Source organism: Eumetopias jubatus, unplaced genomic scaffold (genome assembly GCF_037043125.1).
Source record: "Eumetopias jubatus isolate StellerSeaLion01/CBP00866 unplaced genomic scaffold, mEumJub1_p1.0 scaffold_9, whole genome shotgun sequence".
Taxonomy (NCBI): Eukaryota; Metazoa; Chordata; class Mammalia; order Carnivora; family Otariidae; genus Eumetopias; species Eumetopias jubatus.
The window spans coordinates 122,180,545-122,208,373 of record NW_028274815.1 but is presented as its reverse complement, the minus strand read 5'-3'; the positions used below and the strand labels follow the sequence as shown (position 1 = coordinate 122,208,373).

Here is a 27,829-nt window from a genome sequence, read left to right as displayed (position 1 = left end):
TTCAGCAAGGTGGTTAGGGCCACAAAACTCATTTCCTCCAAATGTCTTCTTCTACCCTTCTGAGTTCTTCTGTCTTTTTCTCGGTTCCAAACCCACTTTATCCTTTTTTTTCCTTTGGCAGGTAGAACAAAGAAAATAAAATGTTGAATCACTTTTTTCCCAGTGGCTTGATTTTTAGAATCTTTCTTGATTTTTTTCAGCATTCAGTTTTCTGAGCCTGACTTGAGCAAAAGGCAGAGAGATGCCTTTGACTAACTGCGACTCTTGGTTTGATTACTCAAAATAATGCTATAGGTTCTACTTGTGCCTTGTTGATGGAGTGTGGAGGGGATTAGTTTTTAAGAAAGAACACTATGGGGTTGTTGTCATTTGTTTTGAACTGTAAATTTCTCTCAAATGAAATAAGACTGCCTAAGTATATTTAATAGTGGCTGAATTTGAGCCCCCATCTTATTCTCTCAGGAGTTTGTTATTAGGATGAGCAATGCTTATGCACAAGCCGTGCTGTATTGATTCTGGGCATGTTTACTTCTGGTGTCCAAACAAGACATTAGGATTGTGGAGTCTCAGGTCGGAAGTGACATAGGGTTTTTCCAGTATGCCCACTGGTGAGATGCCAACTCCCCTTTTCATGTGGGAGACTTCTCTGTTAGTTAGCCCAAGAACGTTCTTCTTCACAGAAAGCTATAATCTGTTTTGTGACCTTTGACCCATTGGATTTATTTAGTTTTTCCCACTATATGCACATATACAACCCTTCAAGTATGTGAAGATACCTATCATCACTTTCATCCCCCAGGCCCTTCCCCTCCAGACTGTAGTTGCTGGTTTCTTGGGATGTTCCTTATTGTACATACCTGGATTCTAATAGATCATCCCAAGGTTTTGTTAGTTTTTTCTGGTGGCTCAATCTCTTGTTGAATTTATTCTCAGCTGAAACCCACCTCTAAGTGGAAGTTCTAAAATGTCTATTTAATGGACTCCTTTTATCTCAGTGGTCTTAACCGTAAAACATTTTGTTACATTTGGTAATATTGTAATATGTTCCCCCTAAAAGAAAACAAAGGCTTTTAAGTCCTGGGGTGCAGTAACGTTGCCAGTAAGGCCACAGAAGTTGATTTCTAGCCACAGAAGAGGTAAGCAACTTCATTTGGGTCTGATGATAAAAGCGAATGTTGGCTGAGCCCTCATAGTGTGCCAGCCAGCCACTGTGCCAAGGACTGCTATGCATATCATTTAGTTTAATATAACAACCCCAGTTAATAAAGATATCACTAATACTAGATGCTATTACTGACCTCATGTTAATGATGAGGAAACTGAGGCTTAGAAAAGTTGAGACTTGCCCAGTTTTCCCATGTTTCAGCATGACCCGTACCTTGAGCTCTTAATACGCTACTATACTGCTTCTCTAGCATTTTTTTTGCTGGGTAAAGCTCTGTGTACAATATCCTTCTCCTGTGCCTCATATTTAGCTCTCTGATTTTCTTAAAGTGTAAATTTTGAAAAGAAAGAATTGGATCGTTCTTTGCAACTCACCAGGGCACTTAGAAGAGTGCTCTGCACCTGGTGGGTGCTTACAGTAAACCTGAGGTCCTTAGTTGTAGGTCTCCAGACCCAATAAAAAGAGATTAAACCTCTAAGAATTCTTTGGTCTTGGGTGGTCTCTGGTGCCCCTCTAGATACCATGTGACCATCTTAAACCAATAAAAATCTAATGCCGTCATGGTGGGCTAGAACTAAACCTTTGATTTGCCTTTGGGCAACTGGTTAGCACAGACCAAATGGGACAGAGTATGGCTGTTGTGGTTAAAGTTAGGCTGGCAGGAAGATACCTGTATTCAGTCCTGGCTCTGCCTTACACACCCTCCGTGGGCCTCAGTGTCCTCATTTCCTGGGAGTTGGGAGAGTGAGACAGGCATGAGGATTGGGTGGTGGGGGCGAGAGTAGGTTACTCCACGTTCTTTTCCCACTCTTTCAGAGGTTAAAATAGCTCTTTTGGTATTGGGGATTCAGTTCTTGTGCTGTTTCCCAACTCCACGCTTGGAACAGTGGCACAGTTGGAAGGATGGGACTTTGGGAGGCTACTCTTTCCCCCCACCCCCCAGGAGATTGGTGACTTGGACACCATTATTAACTTGAGATAAAGCTGGACTCATTAACTGCTTGGACTGAGGAACTGAAATATGGGTCTGCCTAGAACTTCTCCCCTAGTTCACAGGGTCCTAAGGGTTTAGGAACTGATGGTCTGTGTCTGTGATCTATATGTATGTGTAGTAGAAGGTGGGGAAAAAAGTATGAGGTGAGCATTTCTTGAGCATCACCATGTGCTAGGGACTTTCTCATGACACAGTCACCTTTTGGGGGTAAGTAGTAGTATTTCTGTGTTACAGATGTGGAAAATTTGACCCCAGATCTCTTGGCCCTGAGTCAGCCCAGTCTTGGTGATCCCTGTGGTGACAGATGGTAGCCAGATACCCTTCAGGTCTGACTGCCTGCAGCCCACCCCAGAAAGCCACAGTTCATGGCATGGCTGGGAGAGCAGGAGAGGACGGTAAAGGAAGGGCTGCACATTTTTTCTTCACATCTGTGAACTTGAAGAGAAGGGGAAAAAAGAGGGAAAAAAACTCAACTTGGCACGAATGATGTTAAGTGAGATCAAATAAGGTGAAAAGCAAAATAGAATCCAGAAATTTAGTTTTGTTTTTACCCGAAGTTCACGGGCGGCTGTTGTACAAAGTCCTTTTTACTTGTCACAACTGTTGAGCCCTTTTCATAACATGAACCTCATTATCTTTTACTTTTGTTTATTTATGAACTTAAATAGCTTTATAAAAGACAAAGGACCAATTGAACACAAACTATGTGTCATCTTTGTCATTTCATTTCTTGCTAATGTATAAATTATTTTTTTAAAGATTTATTTATTTCAGTGAGGGAGAGAGAGCACAGTGGGAGGGAGAGAGGGGCACACAGGGGCAGGGGGAGAGAGAAACTAAAGCAGACTCTGTGCTGAGCGCAGAGCCCCCTGTGGGCCTCGATCTCATGACCCTGAGATCAGACCTGAGCCCAAACCAAGAGTCAACACTTAACTGACTGCCACCCAGGTGCCCCTGATGTATAAATTATTACACATATGAGCTAAAATTATTTTAATTCCTGATATATTCATTGTAAAAGTATTTTTTTGAATAGTCAACAGTGAAGTAGAAATTTTTTCTTCTGTGTTTATTTTAGAGAGAGAGGGAGGGAGAGGAGGGGCAGAGGGAGAGAGAGTCTCAAGTACTCTGTGCTGAGCACAGAGTGTGACACGGGGCTCCATCTCATGACCCTGAGATCATGACCTGGGCTGAAATCAAGAGTTGGACGCTTAACAAACTGAGCCACCCAGGCACCCTGGGAGAACTCTGAGGTAGAAATTTTAAACAAAAGAAAGAGGAATCCCAACACACTAGAAAATAAACTTTAAATTTTTCTTTTTGTCACTAGTTTTTGTTGCATGCATACATAAATTTTATATGGCTGGAATTGTACAAGTTTATATTTTTTTCTTGTCATTATGAGTATGTTTCCATGTTGCCGTCTAACCTTCATAATTATTTATAATAGTTTATCAGTTTACCTTAAACATTCTCCTACTTGTTGGATATTATTTACCCTGTCTCATGTCATGAAACAGATTGGCAGTTTTGTTGAACATTGGTTTATTATTATTCTTTATAAACATTGTTCATTTGCATCTTCATGCACTAGTTTCCCACCTCTCCCTCTTTTATTCTTTCTGGCAGAAGGAAAGGAATTGTTATGTTTTTAGGATAATTTCTCAGATGTGAGATTAGCAACTCTAGGGGCGCCTGGGTTGCTCAGTTGTTAAGCATCTGCCTTTGGCTCAGGTCGAGATCCCAGAGTCCTGGGATCGAGCCCTGCATCAGGCTCCCTGCTCGGCGGGAAGCCTGCTTCTCCCTCTCCTACTCCCCCTGCTTATGTTTCCTATCTCGCTGTCTCTCTGTCAAATAAATAAAAATAAAATCTTAAAAAAAAAAGTGAGATGAGCAACTCAAAGGTATATCAAAGAACATTCAATATGTTAGTTTTAGGGGTTACTGAATCAAGATTACAATTAAAGTGAGTCATTAAGCAAGGTTGTCACTTAAAATGTTAATGCAGATTTCTTATTAAGTCCTATGTTTGAAAAATTATTACTAAAGGAGAAATGAGATATCATTGATGTTTATATACAAAAGTTAGCTGAAACCCTAAGTTGTGATTAAGCTTTAAAAAAATTTTGTTCTTGGCTAAATTGAATGCAGTGTAATTCTGAACAGATCTTGTATTTGATTAATGATATTGGTCCCAGTTATCCTGAAGCCCTGGAATATTAGCATTGGCCTGGCAGCTCCCTGGGCTCTTCCCTGGGAGGTGGTCATTCCCTCCCTAACCCATTCTGCTCAGCCACTTCTGTGTGTCCACTCCTTTGCAAGGCTGGAGCCCTCTGGCCAGAAGGGGTTCCTGGTATGGTGCCATTGCCCTTTTACTTGCCTTCCATGAGCCATAGTTCTGCTTTCTCAAGCAACAGTTATGTTTCTTCCACTGGTCAGGTAACGAGAAAATCAGAGATCAGTTCTGGTTTTTGCTCTCTGTGTCCTTAGCTTCTGGCATAGTTCCTGGCACAGTTCCTGGCACATAGCAGATGCTCAGAAACACATTTGTAGAATGAAATGTCTCGAGACAGTCTTTCAAATATACAAATATAACCATGATGTCCCCACCTAGTCACCTCTTCTTCAGGTTTAATATTCTCCAGTTCAGCCATTCCTCATCATAGAATTTCCAGAGCCTTTTCCCTCTGAGTCAGTTTCTCACCATTGTCTGTGGTCAGTTTGCTGTCCGTCATTCTGCTAGAATATGTGGCCAGATGGGCAGCCAGGTCTCCAGAAGTGGTCTGATTTGCAGTAATGACATTCAAGTGGGCCTTACTTTTTTTTTTTTCCTGTTAGCAAATCCCTAGTTGTTTATATCTTTTCATGTGATCTGCTGTCAAGCGTGGTTTCTTCTAAGAGGTGCTTGTGCAGTTGAGTGTTTCCTTTTAGATTAGTGTCACTTGGGATTTGATGAGGGCTCTTCAATATCCTCATGTGAGTCATCAGTAAAACTGAGAAACGGGGGTGGCCCACGGAAGAGCTCTGTGGAAAACTCCCTTCAAATTGACAGTAATCCCCTAATCCCAGGCTTTTCAAACTGGGGTGTGCATACAGACTATCTGGGAATTTGGTTAAAATGCAGTTTCTGATTCAATGGGTCTTTGTGCAACCCGAGATTCCATCTTTCTAATAAGTTCCAAGTTGATGCTGATGCTGTGGGTCTATCAGGTCATACTTAAGTAGTGAGGCAAGGTTTTTGGAGTTGTTCATGAAAACAAATCCTTTGGTGGCCGCATAGCTCTTTTATACCCATCAGAGCCCCCAACAGACACTCTCTGATGCAGTTACTTGACCCCATACACAGAGGTTCGTCTCTTACCTCACTAGGTAAGTGAGGAAAACAAGAGTGGTACTATTTCACCAGCTTCCAGGTGGTTGTGTGCCTATCCATGCATGTTTAATTGGACACTTTGTTCCAGCACATGCAACATATTTAATATCTTTTCAAGTTTCTTGCTATCTGGACATTTGATAAAGTGATCATGTATATACCAAACACATTTTAAAAATTATTTATCTGGCATAGGTTCGTATACCAGAAAGTTACCCAAAGAGAAACTAAATAGACAGTTTTTTAAACATTGGTTAGAAAGTATAGTGTTACTGATAAAATTCTTTTATAAGAAATGTTATGGAGCACCCAGTTTTTTTTTTTTTTTTTTTTTTTACTCTATTGGAATTTAGAGAAAATGGATGCATTGTTGAAATTCCTGAACTGAAAGATACTTGTGCAGCTGGCAGCCTTTCGGTAATAGATTAGCAAGTGAGTTCTGTGGAACCCAGGTTGGGGAGGTCATGAGCATCTGATCCCCCTTGTCTCCAAGCTTTTTTAATCTTTTGGCTTGGGGGACAGGAGCTTTTCTTTTGCCTTTTTTTTTTTTTTTTTTAAGATTTTATTTATTTATTTGACAGAGAGAGATACAGCGAGAGAGGAAACACGAGCAGGGAGAGTGAGAGAGGGAGAAGCAGGCTTCCTGCTGAGCAGGGAGCCTGATGCGGGGCTCGATGCGGGGCTCGATCCGAGAACCCTGGGATCATGACCTGAGCCGAAGGCAGACGCTTAACAACTGAGCCACCCGGGTGCCCCTTCTTTTGCCTTTTGTACAAAGCGGAGAATGCTAAGTCCAAGACTTTTGGGGGGCATTTTAAGAGATGATTATTATGTAAAAATTTGAATGACAAAGGCATTTACACTTGCTTATTTTGTAGAGCTCAGTATGATCTCAATAGGGTGTGTCTCTGCATTAGAGATTCCCTACCTCTTTGTGAGATAGGCTCTTATTTCCTCAAAGCTGTAGGATGAAAGTATTCTGCTAAAGTTCTTGAAAGAGAAGTTTTGCTTTGAAACATTCTGCAGGTTAAGCACCTTCTGAGCTCAAAGGTTGTGCTTAGAAACTGGCTAGCATTCTCCTTTCCCGAGCAGACCTTTGGGATGCAGTGTTCTTGAGGAGAGAGGATATCAGAGTCACTTTCAAAGTGTATTCCACCCACTGCCCTAGTCAAGGCAACTTATAGCTTGATTGTTGCGGTTATCACAACAGACACACACACACTTCAGTTTTATCTGTGTTGACCATCTTTTCTTTTTGTTTTGAATATAGTAGGTGTGGCCTCCACCCTGGAAAGTATTCTGCCCACCGAATATTAAAAAAACCTCTCTCCGTACACCCTCAAAGCTCTTACGCCTGGAGTTCATCATTTGAGCATATGGGAGACAGGTTAGGAGTGACATTGCTGCTGTAGTTCACCCATTAATTTCCTCCCTTTCCACGGTGATGGTTTTTCATGGTCAGCCAGATCTCCCTGTTCTTTCAGCTGCTCACACGCGAACACAGTTGCAGCAGCAGTCATGCTTTCCCTTTGACAATTTTTTTCATTATAGTAATTTTCAAATATGTATTATAAACCTCCGTGAACCCATCACATAATCTCAACAATATCAGCATCTTTATAATCTCATTTCACTTATTCCCCATCCTTCACCCTCTTCCCTACCCACCACCGTCCCCCACCCCCTCTTCCGGTCTTTTAGAGCAAATTCCAGATATCTTATTTTATCGATGACACTTCAGTATATAACTTAACAGAGAAATTCTTTTACCACCTTTTTATTGAAGTATAATATGCATAGGGATAAATGAACATAAATGTAGAGACTGGTAAATTTTCACAAGCTGAATGAACCTGTGTAACCAGCACCCAGATCAAGAAGCAGAACATTACCAGCACTAAGCAGTGGACTTTATTGGGTGAACTTAATGTTAATCTCCAATTTGTCCTTTACTGAATATTCTGAACCTATTCTGGTGCATAATTGAAGCTTTTATGGTATGTCCACAATTTAATTAGGCAAATATAAATAAATTTTCATTCCAAACATATGAAACACAATTTGACTCTAGCTCTGTTAAAATAAAAAAACAAGTTGCTAGTCTCAATGAGTTGACTACTTAGCCATTGTTGATTAATATGTTTAGATAATTCTGACTCCTAAATAGTAAATACCGTGTCTTCCAGATATGTCACGGAAGTTGAGTACTGTTACTAGACATTAAATTAGGAAAATCCCAATCAGAGGAGAAAGACAACAGCAACAAAAATTAAGCCTTGACACTGATAGTAATTGGGCTGCTTTATTTTCAGTAAAAAAATAAGCGATGATGCCCATATTCAATCCAGCTTGAAAAGTAATGATGAGGATTGAATAGTAGAACTTAAACCGACAACTATTGTGCCATTAACCTAAAAATAACAATAATATCATCTAATACTCAATATATTAAAAATTTACTGATTGCTCAGAATTGTCTTTTAAGACTCATGCTTTATATTTTAATTGATGGTCCATATAAAAATTGTTTAAAACATATATTCTAAATCTCTTACTGTTTTTATATAACCACAGCTTTCATGTGGTACTTATGCTCTGTGCTCGCTAAGTTATTAAAAAAGAAAAATGTAGTTCTTTCTCTCATAATTATTGTATCTTTGGTTAGAAGAGAAAATATTTTAAGATTTTATTTATTTGTCAGAGAGAAAGAGCACAGGCAGGGGGAGTGGCAGGCAGAGGGAGAAGCAGGCTCCCTGCAGTGCAAAGAGCCCAGTGCGGAACACAATCCCAGGACTCTGGGATCGTGATCTGAGCCAAAGGCAGACACTTAAACGGCTAAGCCACCCAGGCATCCCAGAAGAGAAGAAAATTTAAAAATTGATTCAGCCAGACTTTCCAAACCTGTACTAACTTGGTTTAGTATAACACCTACTTATAGATGCTGCCATAACCCTCCTTGTGTAAAGTCATTTGTATTCTAGTTTTGCCTTTCTCTGGCAGAATTTCTCATCCATTTCCACATATTCTTAAATTTTAATGTTAATTTTATTCTCTGATCTTCCCTTTTTCTTGTAGGTAACCCACCTTGTGGTTATGTGGCTCCCCTTTTGGTAGTGGAAGGAGCACTATATGGAGGGAAAAAAAAAAGCCTGGGTTCAAATCTCAGTTCTACCTCTTACTAACTGTGTGATCTGAGGCAGTGTATTTAACTTTCCCAATTATGAGTAATATGTTTAATTCCTTTTTGGTGGCTTGCATCAAACAATACCACAAATTCTTTAAAATATCCTAATGATCCCCAAACTTGTAGGCAGGGAGGAGGCAAATTATGTCACTGCTTATCTTTATTACAACTTAGGGAGCATTGTCTAAGGAGTCAGGTTGGGAAGCCTCTAGATGAAAAAAGGGGGAGAGGAGACATAGGAAAGGAGATGGTAATTAATATTTTCTGAGTGCCTATAACCACTTTTCCACATGCTCATTTGGACCTCACAGCTGCCCTGGCAATTTTATGATTGGAGGAGAAACTTGGCTTTGTCAGCATAGCCGGGTGGTTAAGAGCAGTACTCTGGGTTGGGGGTGCCTGGGTGGCTCAGTCGGTTAACCATCCGACTGTTGATTTCAGCTCAGGTCATGATCTCAGGGTCGTGGGATGGAGCCCTGTATCTGGCTGTGCACTCAGTGGGGAGTCTGCTTGAGATTCTCTCTCTCCCTTTCCCTCAGCCCCTCCCCCTGTTCACGTGTATGTGCCCACAAGCGTGTGTGCGCACTCTCTCTCAAATGAAGAAATAAATCTTAACAACAACAACAACGACAACAATAATACTCTGGGTTGAAACCCCTGCCTTGCCACTGTGTGACCTAAGGCAGGTCCCTTTGCCTCTTTGTGTCTGATTTCTTATCAGTAACATGGAGATAACAAACATCTGTTTCATAGGGTGTGTGTGTGAGGATTAGCTGAAATAAGCATGTAAGGTGCCAAGCACAGTACCTGGCACATAATCGGCATTCAACAAAGCAAACTGTTTTTATCCTCTATCTCTTTTTAGACTTAACAGTCTTTTTAAAGGAAGGCTTTGGAGTTCTAGTAGCTAAATAACATTCAAAGTTGTGAGTACAGATTTAGCAGATTTTCCAACAACCATAACAGAACTTTGTCAAACATATGAGAACTTTTCTTTCATACGGGTCGTCTTGAAACCCTCTTACTTGTTCAAATGTTGCCTTTGCTCAAAATGTGTTTGGAATTTTTATTACTAGTTTTTAGTCTATAGGTGTGTCTTTTTGCTAACATTACAATTAGAGGATAGAGGTGAATATTTACATAATGAAATTTCATTATTTGTTCAACAGACTGTTATTGACCACCTAGCATTTGTCAGACATACTGCTAGGCCCCGAAAAATAGCAGTGAACAAGTAAGACAGGGTCATTTCCCTATGGGATTTGCAATTTAGGGGACAAAAAGCTTTCACCGGTACCCTGGATCATGTCAACAATATGACGACTAAATAACATTTTTAAAACTGCTAAAAGGAAAATGCAAAATTTTGGATGTTTTGTAGGTATATCCAATACTTTTATTGGTACAACAAAATCTCATCCTTGATATGTTACCCAAAGGAAGACAGATGTCTTCTTCATCAATAAAATGATACGTACTGAAAGACACTCTGATCTGTAACAGTGCAATGATGTAAGCAGCCCTTTAAATTCAAATTTGAAATAAAACAAGGAGCTCCTTTATTTCCTGTCTGTTTGACTGTGACTTTGGAGCCACTCACTCATGAACTTGAAATCGGAAGCACAGTTAAATTAAACAACACAATTGAAACTAAGTTATTCACCAGTGGCCTGGTGATGATTGAAAATGGTCATATATTCAGGAATATTTGTTAGGTTCCACTATTTAGCATGTCTAAAAAATGATTTCTTCTTACAACTTTCCAATATTTGTATCTATTCAATTTAACACCTTCATGTTAAATAATTACTAAGTACATATAGTTAAATACAATTATAGAGTCCTGAAATTTAAAGGGGCTTTAAGGATAATTTAGGATAGTCACCCTTATAGTGCAAAAATGCCCTCAGCCTATGCCCAACACCTCTGGTGATGAAGATAGACTAGGGGTCAAAGGCATTTAATATAAAGTAGGAATTTGTCTGTTATAAGATAGGAGTGCTAGTTACCTGTGGGAAACTTCTGGGCCCTCTCTGTAAGTACAGGTTGATTGGCCGGTTTTATTTTTTCCAGGTAACATTCTGGCCAGCTGTAACATGTCCAGTTTCTGCCTATGGACCTCCAGTGTATCACCTTTTTGGTAAACTTTGGCATTGGCTAGGGAAACATCCCAAGATCTTTTTAGTTTTCTAAGTTTATGATTAACATTATAGCATACAATTTTAACCATTTATTTGTACAACAAATATTTATTGTCTCTTGTGTGTCAGTCACTGTTCTAGGCAAAAGCAATGATAGCACTGAGCAAAAAGTCACTACCATTATGGAGATTTCAGGTTCATGAATGAGTGTCTTTAAAGTTGCAGTCAAACATGAAATAAAGGAAACGGATCAGCTCTGAAGGAGATGATGATTCGGGTTTGGGACGTGTTGAGCTTGGGAGACAGAGGGCCATCCAAGAGCAGATATCTGGTAGGCAGCCGGCTCTATGCTTGAGAGGAAGCTGGCTGGGATTTTTGGCAGGGCAGGATTTGAAGCAGTTGGAGCAGAGGAGGTGGGCAAGGGAAGTGAGTGGTCTGAGAGCAGGAGATAGTCTAGGATGGCACTGTGCTTGGTGCCTTTTAAGTACCAAATAAATATTTTAGAATTCATTTATTTAATCAACAACTGTAATCCTTTTAAAGTAATTATGTAATAAGCATTACTTATTATTATATATTTATAATTACTCAGTAATTATAACATGAAGCAAGTACAGATTTCTCATTACTTTGGAGAAACTATTTTCTATTACAAAGGTTTGAGAAGTGGAGGTTTTAGGTAATCTTTCTCCTTTTTTCTTTTTAGAATTATGTAAGTAATACACAAGCATGCGCATACACACACACACACGTAACAGCCAAAATATATGCAAGTATAGAGGGTAAAGTTTGTCCTTTTACCTCTTTCCTTACCCTTTTCCCACCTAAGACCTTTTTCTATGACTTTCTGTACACTGTTCCTAGAGAAGCTATGTTCTGAACAGAGTTTATCTTGGAGATTGGAGAATGCAATTGCTTATGTTTTTGATTCACTGAGACCATAGATAAGATAGAGTAATATTCCATGATGGCCTCCCCAGGGAATGTACTTGCCTTTGCCCTTAGTGGTGGGCCATCTTTAATAGGAAGTCCTTCAACTGCATAGTTAGTGGATAGCTGAAGCTCTATGTTATGGACTTCGGGAAGCACAGTTGGACAGATGCAGGTTGAGGGGAGATCTCATTTCCAAGATATTAGAAAATCACATACACACAAAGATGGGACATCTAAAGAGTTGTGAAGTATCTTTGGTGAGGCACTGAATTTTGAGTGTTATTACATACCAGTTAAGGGTTGATCAAAATAATTATCTTGTGAAAAGTAGTCAAAAGACACTATACATTTTATTAGGTTTCTTGTTTCCCCAGTTTTACTGAGTATAATGGACCTAGGTTTCTAGAGGTGATGTTCGGCTGTCATGTAGAGGTGGACCTCATTAGAAGCATGGAGAGCCTACTTGTGTCTACTGACCTCTGAGGCATTGATCCTACAGTGTTAAATAAATATGCATAAAAATATGTACTTGAGGAAGATTGCTACTCGGTAGGGAAGATGAGAGCGAAATTATGTGATTGCCCTTGGTGTTTGCAGCTTATCATAGGATTTAGAATTTAAATGAAAAATTACTCCAGAGGAAAAGCACCGAAAGGGCATTTCGTATTTTTTGACAACTTGCTGATCTCTAGTCTTCCTCATCTTGGTAAAATGGTACCTTCAAGAACTTATTTGTTAAAGTCCTAAATCTGGGAGTCATCCTTACAACTCCGTCCTTCATGCCCACTCTACCCGAAGGCCTGCTGATCCTACCTACAACATAGAAAGCCCGTCTCCAGTACCAGTACCCTAATGCAGGCCAACATCACCCAAGACTTCTGCAGTCACTTTGTGCCTTCTCTTTCAGCTTCTCCCCCATTTCATTTTACACCCACATCACCCATCCTTTACCCCTCCTGCCCCCCACCCCCTGCCTCTGGCAACCACCAGTCTGTTCTCTGTATCTATGAGCTTTTTTTTTTTTTTTTAAAGATTCCATATATAAATGGGATTCCTGTCACATCTAAGTATCTTTTCCTCTCTCAGTTATTTCACTTAGCAAAGTGCCTTCAAAGTCCATGTATGTTGTTTCAAATGGCAGGATTTCATTCTTTTGTATGGTTGAAATATATTCCATTGTGTATATATACACTAAATTTTCTTTATCCATTCATCCATTGGTGAACACTGAAGTTGTTCCCATATCTTGGCTATTGTGAATAATGCTGCAGTGAACATGGCCGGGCAGGTATCTAGAAAGATACCTGTTAGTCAGTGTTTTCATTTTGTTCAGATAAATACACAGAACTGCAAATGCTGGATTATATGGTAGTTCTATTTTTAATTTTTTGAGGAGCCTCCATACTATTTCCATAGTGGTTACACCAAATTACATTCCTACCTGTAGTACACAGGGTTCCCTTTTCTCCACATCACCAACACTCATTATTTCTTGCCTTTTTGATAATAACCGTTGTAACAGATGTGAGGTGATATCTCATTGTCGTTTTGGTTTGCCTTCCCCAATAATTATTGATAATGAGTATCTTTACACAAACCTTTTGGCCATGTGCGTGTCAATGGCACTTTTTAAAAGATTTATTTGAGAGAGAGAGAGAGCGAGAGCGTGTGCACAAGCAGAGGGAGGGGCAGAGGAAGAGAGACAAGCAGACTCCCTGCTGACCTGGGAGCCCGATGTGATGCGGGGCTCCATCTCAGGACCCTGAGATCATGACCTGAGCCAAAGTCAGATGCTTAACCGACTGAGCCACCCAGGTGCCCCTCAATTGGTATTTTTTAAAAGCTCCCCAGATGATTCTGTTGTGCAGCTTTAGTTGAGAACCCTGGTTGTGTGATCAGAATAGCAACGGTAGCAGATTCCCTCAGCATAGGTGGGAATTGTTCTTGTGGGATTAAACTCAGAGTCCAGGAACCCTGCTCAGTGGCTGGGATATTGCCCAGCTTCCACTGTCTCTGAATTTGGGTTTGTTTTCCCCCCATGGTTCTCTTGGGTGCACTGACATTTTTGGAAGTCTTTTGTTTGATTCAAGTTGAAGGTTCCTTTAGTGGTTAGCACTTGTCACCATTCAGTTCTGGTGGCTTGGGGTGTGGGGAGCAGAATTTCTCACTGTTCTTCTCATGGCATCTTTCCAGTTTATCCTGTGCTGCTGGGGACTTACTCTTCCTCTTATATTTTTATAACATATATTCTTACTGTTATAATAAATAATTACATAGTCTTTTATATTTGTCATTTTAAGGAAGGGGAGAAGTACGTTCTAATGCTCCATTATTTGTCATGAACCAGAAGTCCCCAAACCCTTTTTGGTTGCCTCTGAAAAGTGTCACATATACAAAGGATTAAGCAGACTCTTCAGAGGTGGAGAGCTATAGTGGTTTAACTAAATGAAAAACGACTTCATTCCATTAGTGAAAAATGCATTTAAAGTCGTAAGATACCATTTTCGCTTATCAAATTAGCAAGGTGTGTTGGGGTGGTAGTTATGGTGGGAGGTGTGGTGGGGAGCTTATGAGGTGTGGGAGTGTATGTGTAAGAGACAGAGAAAGAGAGAATTTAATGCCAGCAAGGGTGTGGGAGTACAAACATTCTTATATACTGTTTGTGGAATGCAAATTGATATAATTCTCAATGCAGTTTGGCAATATGGGCCTTAAAAATGTTCATACTTTTGGGTTAAGCGTCCACTCTCTATCTCAGCTCAGGTCTTGATCTCAGGGTCGTGAGTTCAAGGACAGCGTGGAGCCTACTTAAAAAAAAAAAAAGTTCATACTTTTTGACCCAGGGATTTAAATGCAGTCTAACCCAGGAAAATAATCATGGGTTAAGACACTAATTTATATACAGAGATGTTTATCTCCACATTATAAAGTAAATAAAAACAAAACCACAAAGAACATGTTCAAGTGCCTGACACTGAACAGTTGTTAAATTACGTACATCTATGCAGCTAGTAAAATTCTATGAACAAAATGAAGCTAACAAAAATATTTAGACTTTAATGACATAGGGAAAATTTTTATGTGGTTTTTAAAGATGCTAAATGAAAAAAAGATATACTCTGAAACAGATTTGTCCAGAATATCAATTCTGTAAGAAGAACATACGTGCATGGGCACCTGGGTGGCTCAGTCGTTAAGCGTCTGCCTTCGGCTCAGGTCATGATCCCAGGGTCCTGGGATCGAGTCCCACATCTGGCTCCCTGCTCAGCGGGAAGCCTGCTTCTCCCTCACCCACTCTCCCTGCTTGTGTTCCCTCTCTCGCTGTCTCTCTCTCTCTCTCTGTTGAAAAAACAAATGAAATCTTTAAAAAAAAAAACATACGTGCAAAGAGAAGTAAATATGAACAGTAATTGTTTTTACAGCTTGGATTATGTGACTTTCCCCCCTATATTCTTATATTCTTTTGTATTTTACAAATTTTTACAATAAGTATATTATAATAAGAAAAAAATATTTTTTAAATTGCCAAGTTGTCTCACAGAGAAATAAGAATGGCCAATGCTCACATGAAAATATTTAACCTTAGTACTAATAAAAAATGGGAAGAATGCTCAGTGAAAATGCCTGTTCCATATATTTAAGTGGAAAAAAAGTAAGAATATATACACCATGATCCCAATTTGGTTAAAATTGTATGTGTATCAAAATGTTGACAGGGCTTATTTCTGGGTAGTTGATATTTTTCAGATGCCTTTCCTTTTTCTCCTTTATACTTATGATTTGGATTATGTGAGTTTTCTGCCCCTATTCTTCTGTATTTTCCAGTTTTCCTATATTGAATGTGTGTTTTTCTTATAATCGGGAAATTTTTTCACACATTAAAAAATATCAAATTAGTCTTTCCATTCTCTACACCATACTTAATGCTCTTAACACATGCTTAAAATATTTAACTTGGATGTTAGAGTAAGGGAAATTTGAGGGAACATTTATATAATTCAGTCTTAAGAATTATATATGATGATATAAATTTCTATACTACTTTTTAAGTTTTTAAAAAAGATTTTATTTATTTGTCAGAGAGAGAGAGAGAGAGGACGCACAAGCAGGCTCCCTGCAAGGAGCCCGATGTGGGACTCAATCCCAGGGCCCTGGGATTATGGCCTGAGCTGAAGGCAGATGCTTAATCTACTGAGCAACCCAAGCGTCCCTCTATACTACTTTAAAGAGATTTATCTTTGTTTTGTCTAAAGTATATTTGAGTCCTTCAAATATTTTATTATGGTCAGTCACATAAGTGCAACATAATGGAAAACTGTCTTTTTGCCATTTTTTATGAAGACTTTGTAGTTTTTTATTTCTAAAAATTTAGATATAATTGACATACAGCAAAATGTGCAGATTTTAAATGTATAGTCCACAATTTTGACAAATGTTTTATACCCATGTAAATACCACCCCAGTCAATATGTAGATCCTTTTTGTCACTACAGAAGAGTTCCCTCACGCTCCCTTCTTGTCGGTTTTCACCGTCCAGAGGTAATCTTTATTCTGATTTTTACCACCATAGATTAATTACACTTTTTCTAGAACTCCATATAAATAGAATCATATAATATATTCTTTTATGTCTAGATTCTTTTGCTTAACATGATTTTGAGATTCATCCATATTGTGCAATGGAGTTTTTCTTTTTAATTGCTAAATAGTATTCTATTGTATGAATCCCACAATTTGTTTATCCATGTTCATGTTGACAGACATATAGGATGTGTCCAGGCTTGGGCTAGTTTAAAAATCAGGGATGGTTAGTTTGTAGCTGTCTTATAAATCCCTGCTTCTCTTTTCCTGTCTAGAGGTGCTTGCAGATCAGGCATTTGCCCTGCAGTTAAGGGCTTGTTTCTAGGAGCTTGTAACTAAGACCACCACAAAGAGAGCAGAGAACAAAACTAAAGCGGCCAGACAAGTCCAAGGCAGATGCCTCAGGAGTTCAGGTCCTGGGAACAGAATGGCAGGCCTGCAGATTAACTGAAAGCTCCTTTTACAGAAAGAAAAAAAAAAAAAGACAAAAATAAGCAGTGAAAGAGCTCAGGGCACCCAGTCAGGGACAAGAGAGCCACTACCACATTGAGACCAAATCACAGCAGCTGTTTGAGGTTACGCGGAATGCTGAGCATTGAGCACACCGAGAGTGGGGTGGGGTGCGTCCTCACCCCAGCTGGCCCTGCAGCAAGTGTTGCCCAAGTGCCCATCGGGGCTCCGGGGACCTGAAGCGCTTGCTCTGCAGCCTGTGACTGCTCTTCCAATATGAACTATATAAAAAGCCCATGACCTCTTGGGGGCACATGGTCTGATGACTGGAAGAACTCCCCCCGCCCAAGACTCAAGTGGTCATCATACATGCAGGTATTCAGTGTATTACCCAAGAGCAGGAATTGGGAGTTCTAGGTTTGAGAGGTCCAGGATGTGTATCTCTGTGACAGAATAGGGCACAGCACCTCCTCCCCTAATCTCATTCCTTGTAGAGTTCATTTGTCTCTGTGCTGTCTCCAGCCAAGGGGAATATGGCCTTTGTCCCATTTCCTTGGGCATTGCCCCTTTATCCCATCTGTCTCCTGAATCTTGACACAGAGTTCAGGTTAACTGAGTGCAAACAGAGCTGAGGAAATGTGGAGGGAGAAGTACAGTTATTCAGTTAGCTTGTTGAAAATACTCTTAGAGAATGGGATGTTGTGGGGGCCCTCATTAGGCAGTGGCAGAACCAAAGGAGAGGGCGCCCTCCACCTGCCATGTTCTAGAAGAATTTATGGCAAAACTCTTGCCATGAAGGGTGAGTTGATCACAGATGTTATGCTGACCAGCTTTTGCTGAAAGCGTCCTCTGACACTTGGCAGCAGGCTCAGCCAGCAAGGAGTCCACTCCCTGTACACCCTAGGCTGGCTTTCTCCCTCCCTGGACTTTGTCTGTCTGCTACCTCACTGTTCTTATCTGATTATCTTCTGTCCCTCATTTCTTGTTCAGGTCTATTTTTTTCCCTTGCCTCCTTTTTCCTTGCCCTCTTCAACTTAAACTTCCTGGTTAAAAAACAAAACAAAACAAATATGAGACTTTCTAACTTTGCATTAGCTAACATTCCCTGCCAAGGCACTGACCCTGAACGCTTGCCAGAAGATATTTTTATTGCCTTTGGTTTCATTATAGATTACAAAATGCATGGAATTGGGTGTCTTTTCCCCAGGATTTGGTTGCTGGTTGTTTATTTAACAACTAGATAGAAGGAGCGCCAGGGTGGCTCAGGTGGTTAAGCGTCTGCCTTCAGCCCAGGTCATGATCCCAGGGTCCTGGGATTGAGCCCTGCATTGGGCTTTCTGCTCAGCGGTGAGCCTGCTTCTTCCCTCTGCTGCTTGTGCTATCTTGCTTGCTCACTTGCTTGCTCTCTCAAATGAATAAATAAAATATTTAAAAAAAAACCCGGCATTTTCTGATTGAAGTTATTTATAAGCAGTTTGATTCTTAAAACTCTTTTTGATATTATTGGGATCACCATGGACCATGAGTCCCAGGTGACCCATAAATTGAGAGGTGTAAATTGAAACTTTGAAAAGTGGACACAAAACATGGGAACTGAAGTGATCACTGCCTGTCAGACTAATAATCTGTTGGTCTTAAGATGACCTTTACTTGTGGGGGATATATAATTTCCTTGAAATTAGTAGTCTTAGAAAAAGCCACAGTAATTTTTCCTGGGTTACTATGTTATCTTCAGTTATAATTTTGAAATAAGAACAAACAACAGGGGCGCCTGGGTGGCTCAGTTGGTTAAGCGTCTGCCTTCAGCTCGGGTCATGATCTTGAGGTCCTGGGATCAAGCCCCGCGTCAGGTTCCCTGCTCAGTGGAGGGTCTGCTTCTCCCTCTCTCTTTGCCCCTTGCCCTGGTTCATGCGCTCTCTCTCAAATAAATAAAATCTTAAAAAAAAAAAAAAAAAGGAAAGAACAGATTGTGTCCGGCCCAAGTTACATTTATAACTTCAAACAATTGTATTGTCATAGACTTTAGTAAAAAAATTTTAGAGAAAAGACCTTTGGAGTCTTTCTCCTCCCCCTGCCAGTCTTTAAGCTCTAAATAACCAAGTATGTTTGAGCACATTCTTTGGCAAAGTAGTTAATATTTCATAATCAATTTTTTTGGGATTTGAACTATATGGAAGAAAGTTCATGATACCATTCTAATGAAGCCTATTAAACAACTTATTCTTATCAGTGAGCATACAAGTTTCCTGTGTATAAATTCCTCTACTAGGAACTGAAAATGATGAAAATTAATTTTAAATGAGGGAAATGAGATCCTTTTTTTTTTTTTAAAGATTTTATTTATTTATTTGAGAAAGAGAGAGTGAGAGACAGCACGAGAGGGAAGAGGGTCAGAGGGAGAAGCAGACTCCCTGCTGAGCAGGGAGCCCGATGCTGGCCTCGATCCCGGGACTCTAGGATCATGACCTGAGCCGAAGGCAGTCGCTTAACCAACTGAGCCACCCAGGCGCCCTGGAAAATGAGATCCTTGAGTTCTTGCCTTTTCTGTAGGCAAAAGCAAACAATAAGACCCTGAATAACTGACACTCCTTCTCTGGGTTATGAATATTGGGGTTTCCATGGCAAGTGTAAGCTTCATATTTGTGAATTACTCCCAGGTGTTAGTAGATTACCATAGAGATACGGAAGGAAGTTACTACATTACCTTATCAAGGACATTTTAAGATAAGTTAAAATTACATCATAGAACAGAAAGATATTCCATGTTCATGGATTGGAAAACTTGATATTATAAAGATGGCAGTACTATCCAAAGTGATCTACAGATTCAGTGCAATCTCTACCAAAATCCTGGCAGCCTTTTTGCAGAAATGGAGAAGTTGATCCTAAAATTCAGATGGAATTGCAAGGGATTTTTAAAAATTTATTTATTTATTTATTTGACAGAGCTAGAGAGCACAAGCAGGTGGAATAGCAGGTAGAGAGAGAGGGGGAAGCAGGCTCCCAACTGAGCAAGGAGCCCTATGTGGGGCTCGATCTCAGGACCCTGAGATCATGACCTGTGCCGAAGGCAGTTGCTTAACCAACTGAGCCACCCAGGCGCCCCTGCAAGGGACTCTTAATAGTCAAAACAGTCTTACAAAAGAAAGATAATGGAGGAATCATTCTTTAAAGTTTTTAAATTTTAAAAAAGCTATAGTAATCAAAACAGGGTGGTATTGGCATAAGGCTAGACCTACAGATCAATGGAATGGAACTGAGAGTCCATAAATAAACCCATATATCTATAGTCAATTGAGTTTTTTTTTTTTAAGATTTTATTTATTCATTTGAGACACAGAGATACAGAGAGAGAAAGCATGAGCAGGGAGAGAGGCAGAGGGAGAAGTAGGCTCCCCGCTGAGCCAGGAGCCCAATGTGGGGCTGGATCCCATGACCCCAGGATCATGACCTGAGCCAAAGGCAGACAGACACCCAACCATCTGAGCCACCCAGGCGCCCCTATTAGTCAATTGAGATTTGATGAGGGTGCCAAGACCATTCAATGGGGAAAGGACAGTCTCTTCAACAAATAGTGCTGGGACAACTGGACATTGATATGCTAAATAATGAAGTTGGATCCCAACCTCACACTATATACTACAAGTAACTCAAAATGGATCAAAAACCTAATTGTAACAGCCAAAACTCTTAGAAGAAGACATAAGGGTAAATCTTCATAACCTTGGATTTGGTAATGGATTCTTAGAAAGGACACCCAAAGCACAAGCAGCAAAAAAAAAAAAAAAAAAAAAAACTAAACTGGACTCCATCAAAATTTAAAACTTTTGTGCATCAAAGGACACTATTAAGAAAGTGGCAAGAAAATCTAGGGAATTGGAGGGGACATTTGCAAATCTGATGAGGGCCCTAGTATTTATAATATATTAAAAACTCTTACAACTCAACAATAAAAAGACAACCCAATTAAAATATGGGCAAAGACTTGATTGGACAGTTCTCCAAAGAAGATATAAAAATGGCCAACATACCTATGAAAAGATGTTCAGCATCATTGGTCATTAGAGAAATGCAAATAAAAAACCACAGTGAGGTACCACTCCATGCCTACAAGGATGGCTATGATAAACAAACAAACAGAAAAGAAGTGTTGGTGAGGATGTGGAAAAATTGGAACCCTCACGCTTTGTTGGTGAGAATGGAAAATGATGTAGCCATTGTGAACAACAGTTTGGCAATTCCTCAAAAAGTTAAATATAGAATTACTATATGATATGACCCAGCAATTCTGCTTCTAGATATATACCCAAGTAATTGAAGATCTATATTCAAACAAATACTTGTACACAAATGTTCATAGTAGCACTATTTACAGTAGGTAAAGGTGAAAACAACCCAAATGTCCGTCAGTGGATGAATGAACAAAATGTGATATATCCATACAATGGGATATTTTTCATTCTTAAAAAAGGAATGAAGTACTGATATATGCTACAATATAGAAGAACCTCAAAACATCATGCTAGGGATGCCTGAGTGGCTCAGTTGGTTAAGCATCTGCCTTCGACTCAGGTCATGATCCCAGGGTCCTGTGATTGAGTCCCGCATCAGGCTACCTGCTCGGTGGGGAGTCTGCTTCTCCCTCTGTCTCTGCTGCTCCCCCTGCTTGTGCTCTCTCTCTCTCTGACAAATAAATAAATAAAATCTTAAAAAAATTAATTTTAAAAATCATGCTAAGTAAAAGGAGGCAGGCATAAAAGGTCACCTTTTGCCTGATTTACATTTGTCTGAAACACCCAGAATAGGTAAATCCATAGGGACATAAAGCATAGTAGTGGTTGCCAGGGGCTGGAGCAGGGGGGTGGCAGTGACTACTTAGTACAACGTTTCATTTTGGGGTGACTGAAATGTTTTGGAACTAGGTAGAGGTAATGGTTGCACGATACTGTGAATATACTAAATGCCCCTGAATTGTACACTTTAAAATGGTTGATTTTATGTTATGTGAATTTTTAAAAATGACATCATATCATTTTCATGATCTCATAAATAACTGTGGCTTTGCTGTCATGGTTACCTTGTGACTGTTGGAACCCATGTACTTTATAACATTTGTCCACTGGGAAAGTTCTTTCCAGCTGTGGGCAGGAAAACTTGAAGACAGCTGATCCCAAGTGGGTTTCCTTCTAAAATAACAATTAAGAAATATAGTTTTGCTTTTCCTTTTTTATTTGTAGAAGCTGGTAAAACTCCTAAAATGGGCCCTGGGTTGTTTTAAAATGTGATACGGACTAACGTTGGTTAGTTTCTTCATTTAACTTAAGAAACTATGTTTAAAATAACTTTATGTTATTTGGAGATGAAACAGCTTTTGGTTTTATGAAAATTAAGAGTAATTTTAAAAGAGGAGCATCTGGGTGGCTCAGTCAGTTAAGTGTCTCCCTTAAGCTTGGGTCATGATCCTGGGGTCCTGGGATCGAGCCCTGCTCCGGCTCCCTGCTCAGCGGGGAGTCTGCTTCTCCCTCTCCCTTTGGCCCTCTCCCCTGCTCCTGCTCTCATGCAATCTCTGTCTCTCTCAAATTAATAATAATAATAAAAAGACTAAGCCATATACATGCAATTGCAATAAGATTTTTCTAGTGGTTTGCTGTGCTGCACTGCTAGAGATTTTTGTGACAATTTCTGAAACCATCAACCGTCACATATGCTTTATTGTCAGTGGAATTGGTGTCAGGTGTAAGAAAGTTCAGTTTTCAGATCAATCAAGCAGAGCTTGTACAAAAACTAAAAATCTTAGTTTCTTATTTTCTAACTTCTTGAATGAAGGACTTTAGGTTAGATTTTGGCAAAATATCTGGCATTGAGAAGAACTCAAAAATGTAGAAGTGCTTTGCCAATGATCATGAAGTTTTTCTTTATAATGAAATTGGTGCTTCTATCCTATAGTTCTAGTTCTGCCCCTGTGTTATTTGTGGACTTGTTTCTCCAGCAGATGGCTTTATGCTAGTTGTCTTGCACACTCCCACCTGGTTCCTTATAGGATCCAGAATGTGCCATCCAGGCTAAGAGTTTGTAGACATGAAGCAAACAAAGCTAACTGGTTTGTAGTGGATTGAACCCACAGCTTTTGGCATCATTAACATCGTGTCCCACTCAACTGAACTAGAGTGTGGAAGAATAAATGCCTTGCTTGAGCAAGGGCTTCATGATTTCAGTTAGAAGGGATCTGGTAAGCATAGCAAAGTATCTGGAATAAATATAATAAGCTGAAGTTGTGGGTAAATATGAGTATTCAGCTTATGATAATTACTGCTTTTGACTTCCACAAAATTAGGAAGATCTTTTTGTTATGTTCACTGGATAATGTTTTAAAATAAGAAGAGATCAGATCAGTTTTTAAGTTGTGGAGAATTCAAAGTTAAGTTTTTCAATAAATTATTAATTAGGAAAATTTTCCCACAAAAGCAAATTTAACTGGACATGGTGCTATTCTCCCACGACAGCAGTAGAAAAAAGTGAGGTATGCAGAGGACGCTGCTGCTTATTGTGGGTTTCTCTTTGCCCAGGGACCCCACCTTTGACAGCAGCATAATGCATTTCCTTGAACAATTTGCTTAACCTTTCTGTGCCTTAGTTTCCTCACCCAGGCAATTAGTATAATGAAATCTGTTACATATGGGTGTTATAAAGATTGAATGAGTTAATGTAGTTAAAGCTCTTAGTGCCTGACACAGAGTAAAAGCTCGAGATGTGAACATTAAAGACGGAATAATAATGGTGAAGGATGAGTAGGAGCTGCTTTGGTGAGGGGCAGACTTGTTTACAATCACAGACGCTTCTAGTTCTGACCCTCTCTTGTGTGCCAATGCACTGTTCTATCCGAAGTTCTGAGAGCCTCTGGTATACTCACTTTAGGGCCACTCTACTGCTAATGAGCATCTTAACCAAAGAGAAGGCTTTGGGAAAGAAAGAACTCAAAAGCCGTAGTTTTTCAGCTGTTTCCCGAGAAATTTTAAGATTGCATGAAGCTTCTCTAGTGGTTTGTTGAAGACACATAGTTACTGTCTCATGCATTCACTGAGAGTTACTGTGTGCTCATCGTTGGCACTGGGCAGAGTGGGATGACATTGGGGTAAGGGTCAAGACAGGGATGGTGATAACATGGTTCCTTGGCCTGGAACTCACAGTCTGGACCATTTTTTGTACCACTAGAATCCATGCCAGGAAAGGCCCAGGGCTTTGAATGGAAGAGCATCAGAAAACAGCACATTTAAAAAAAATTTTTTTATTGTTATGTTAATCACCGTATATTACATCATTAGTTTTTGATGTAGTGTTCCCTGATTCATTGTTTGTGCATAACACCCAGTGCTCCATGCAGAATGTGCCCTCTTTAATACCCATCACCAGGCTAACCCATCCCCCTACCCTCCTCCCCTCTAGAACCCTCAGTTTGTTTTTCAGAGTCCATTGTCTCTCATGATTCATCTCCCCGTCCGACTTACTCCCCTTCATTCTTCCCCTCCTGCTATCTTCTTCTTTTTCTTTTTTTCTTAACATATGTTGCATTATTTGTTTCAGAAGTACAGATCTGTGATTCAACAGTCTTGCACAATTCACAGCGCTCACCATAGCACATACCCTCCCCACTGTCTATCACCCAGCCACCCCATCCCTCCCACCCCCCACCACTCCAGCAACACTCAAGTTTGTTTCCTGAGATTAAGAATTCCTCATATCAGTGAGGTCATATGATACATGTCTTTCTCTGATTGACTTATTTCACTCAGCATAACACCCTCCAGTTCCAGCCACGTCGTTGCAAATGGCAAGATCTCATTCCTTTTGATGGCTGCATAATATTCCATTGTGTATATATACCACCTCTTCTTTATCCATTCATCTGTCGATGGACATCTTGGCTCTTTCCACAGTTTGGCTATTGTGGCCATTGCTGCTATAAACATTGGGTTGCACGTACCCCTTCGGGTCCCTACATTTGTATCTTTGTGGTAAATACCCAGTAGTGCAATTGCTGGATCGTATGGTAGCTCTATTTTCAACTGTTTAAGGAACCTCCATACTCGAAAACAGCACATTTTTAATGGTGTGCATTCTTGGAGTTATAAGGCCACACGTTGGTTAATTTTCTTATCTCTGTTAAGCCATCTCAAACTTAGCTAGAAGAGGGACAGGGAAACTCACTAGTGGAAAGAGTTAAAATCACTGATTTTATGAATCATATAAAATTACATATTTTATGAATCCTCTTGTTCTGATCTATTATCAGAGAGAATTGAGTTTGCCTTATTTCCATTTATATTTTTTTCAGTTTCTCCTAGCATTTTTATAGTTTCAAATTGCTAGTTTGTATTTGTACAACCCCTTTTACTCTCCTTCCTCTCCGCCCCCAGCCTTGGTTTTTCTGTTTGTGTATAGTTGTGGTGGAAATGAATTAGGAAAGGAGATTGATGAGCTTGGATAACTCCACTTCCTAGAAAGTACTTTATCTCTTCTCATAAAGTAATGGTATGTTCCTTCTTTCTCAGGACTGAACTGCAGCTGCAGAAGCAACACGTGGACCTTTCAAGATGCATACAAGGCTGCAAGAAATGAAGGGAGAAACTGGAGAGACCAATGAAGGGAGGAAGAAGCATGTTTCCTGGGTAAATAGTATGCTTCTGAATTTTAACAAGTTTCTTGCCATATCGGTTATCAGACTTTTTAATACCTAAGTCTTCAGAGCTATATTTAGTCTTTGCATTGTTGTTAAACATTCTTTATTTTCTCCTCCCTCCATTTTTATTTCTGAGCTCTTTGATCAAATGATTCTTCTTTTTGTTAATCTAAAAATCTGCACTGACTATACAATTTAGGTGAGAACTTGTTATATCTTAGGCTGACTGCTGGGTATTACAAAAGTTGAGTTGTGTATCGTGTCTCTGTAATGTAACGGTTTAGTCTGAGGCCAACTTTTAGTGTGAGTGCGAGACTTAAACTTTCATTTTATTAAATGACTGACTTGAAAAAAAAACTAGAATACTAATTTGAATACCAGTTTTCCAAGTCATATGCTCAGGCTGCCCTCTGGAATAGGAAATGTTTTTCAATGCTAAATGTGATACTAAAGACAAAGCAGATTGGCAAATAATCAATGTGAATAGACCTAGCCTTCACTTGCTGAAGTAGATGTGCCCTACTTAAGGTTTTTTTGGGGGTCGTTTATTTATTTATTGAGTTGTGAACTCAATTTATTCTGTTATAAAGCCACTCAGCTTGTGCTTAGACTTTGGGGTTCTGTTGTTGTTGCTGCTGTTGTTAAAACTTTTTAAACAAAGGAAATCTATTGCATTATTTTTCACTATAAAGTTAAGAACTTTTCTTCCATGTGCTGAGTTGAAATTTTTGGAAAGGGAAGAAATGGAGTCAGAGCCATTGATGGTACATAATGCTGGAAGTTCTGTGCACATCATTCTGACTTTGACAACTTCATGGCAACATCACTCCTCCACAAGTCTGGGGCCACACAGTCCATGGATATGTTTCTACTGTTGTCACTTCTGGAACTTCTTGCCTTATGGTGAATTGCCACAGGGCTACTGTTAGATATATGACAACTTCCAGCGTGCTCATTCTTTAATTTTGAGTTGTAGACTGAGTAAAAACTGTTTAGTGGCCTTGTATGTGAATCCTCCAAACTAGAAATGGCATAAGACAAGCTTATTCACAAGTGAACTTTATGCCCATTTTCTAGTGCTCACCTTCCCACCAACTGTTCTAGTCACACTGGTCTCCTTGCTCTCCCAGTCGATCCAGAAATGCTCCTGCCTCAGATCTTTTCTTCTCAGGGGGGCACCTGGGTGGCTCAGTTGGTTAAGTGTCTATCTCTTGATTTCAGTTCAGGTCATGTTCTCAGGGTTGTGGGATCAGGCCCCTCTTTGGGCTCTGTGTGGAGTCTGCTTGACATTCGCTCTCTCCCTCTCCTTCTGCCCCTCCCTACCGCTGGCACTTGCTCTCTCTCTCTCAAAGAAATAAATAAAATTAAAAAAAAAAAATCTTTTCCAGGGCGCCTGGGTGGCTCAGTCAGTTAAGCGTCTGCCTTCGGCTCAGGTCATGCTGCATTGGGCTCTCTGATCAGCGGGGAGTCTGCTTCTCCTTCTCCTGCTCCCTCTGCTCATGCTTGCACGTTTGCTCGCATGCTCTCTCTCTCTCTGTCAAATAAATAAATAAAATCTTTAAAAAAAAAACTTTTCCTCTCAGATAGGCACATGGCTCCTGCCCTCTTTTTCCTTTAGGTTTCTGCTGAGGGAACAAAGTTAATAGGAAGGGCAAAGCCAAATTGGAATCACCAGGAATTCTCTGTTATGTTAGTCTCTGCACTTACTACCTGGTAACACTGAGCCATCTTGTCTCGCTCCAGCTGAGCTCATTTGTCCTGATCCACTCCTACCTATCAAGTAAGATGTTTTATTTATTCTACACATCATGCTTTTTCTATTTCACTTTTAAGATCTTTTGAAATTGACCTTTCACTTTTAAAGGCACATACATTTGACTCAGCAATTGCATTTCTAGGAATTTATCTCACATCTAACCTCATACAGGTATGCAGGTAATCCTGTTCCACCTCAGTCTCTGTTGAATCCTCATACATGCTTCCTATCCTCACTAGCACTTGAGCAGAGACTACCTACCTCTTGCTGCCATTATTTCGTTGTGGCGTGGGTCATGTCCCCCTCCAATAACTTAGGCAACTGCCTGCTTCTTTGCCTGAATTGCAGTGTATTGGAGACATTTGCACAGTAGCTAATTATATCCCCTTTCAGGTTGAACTCCCATTCCCTTACAGCAATGTTTGTCTTTCCATTTGCTAACATCTCAAACGGTTACACTTTTTGCATTGTATTTTTTAGATATTTAGATAATTAAACATATAAGCATGTGCCGGTGATATCTCTACTTGGCTGCACACTAGAATCCTCTCAGAAGCTTTATAAAATACTAATGC

General features: G+C 39.9%; 1 protein-coding gene across 2 annotated transcripts in view; it reads left to right on the top strand.

Moving 5' to 3' along the window:
- ZHX3 (zinc fingers and homeoboxes 3) overlaps positions 1 to 27,829 on the top strand; it is a 129,990-nt gene that overhangs the window by 37,696 nt on the left and 64,465 nt on the right. For both annotated transcript variants that reach the window (XM_088026774.1, XM_028121979.2), the window contains exon 2: positions 25,371 to 25,487. The gene's annotated coding sequence lies outside the window, so the exon portion shown is untranslated. The remainder of the gene's footprint in view (positions 1 to 25,370; positions 25,488 to 27,829) is intronic.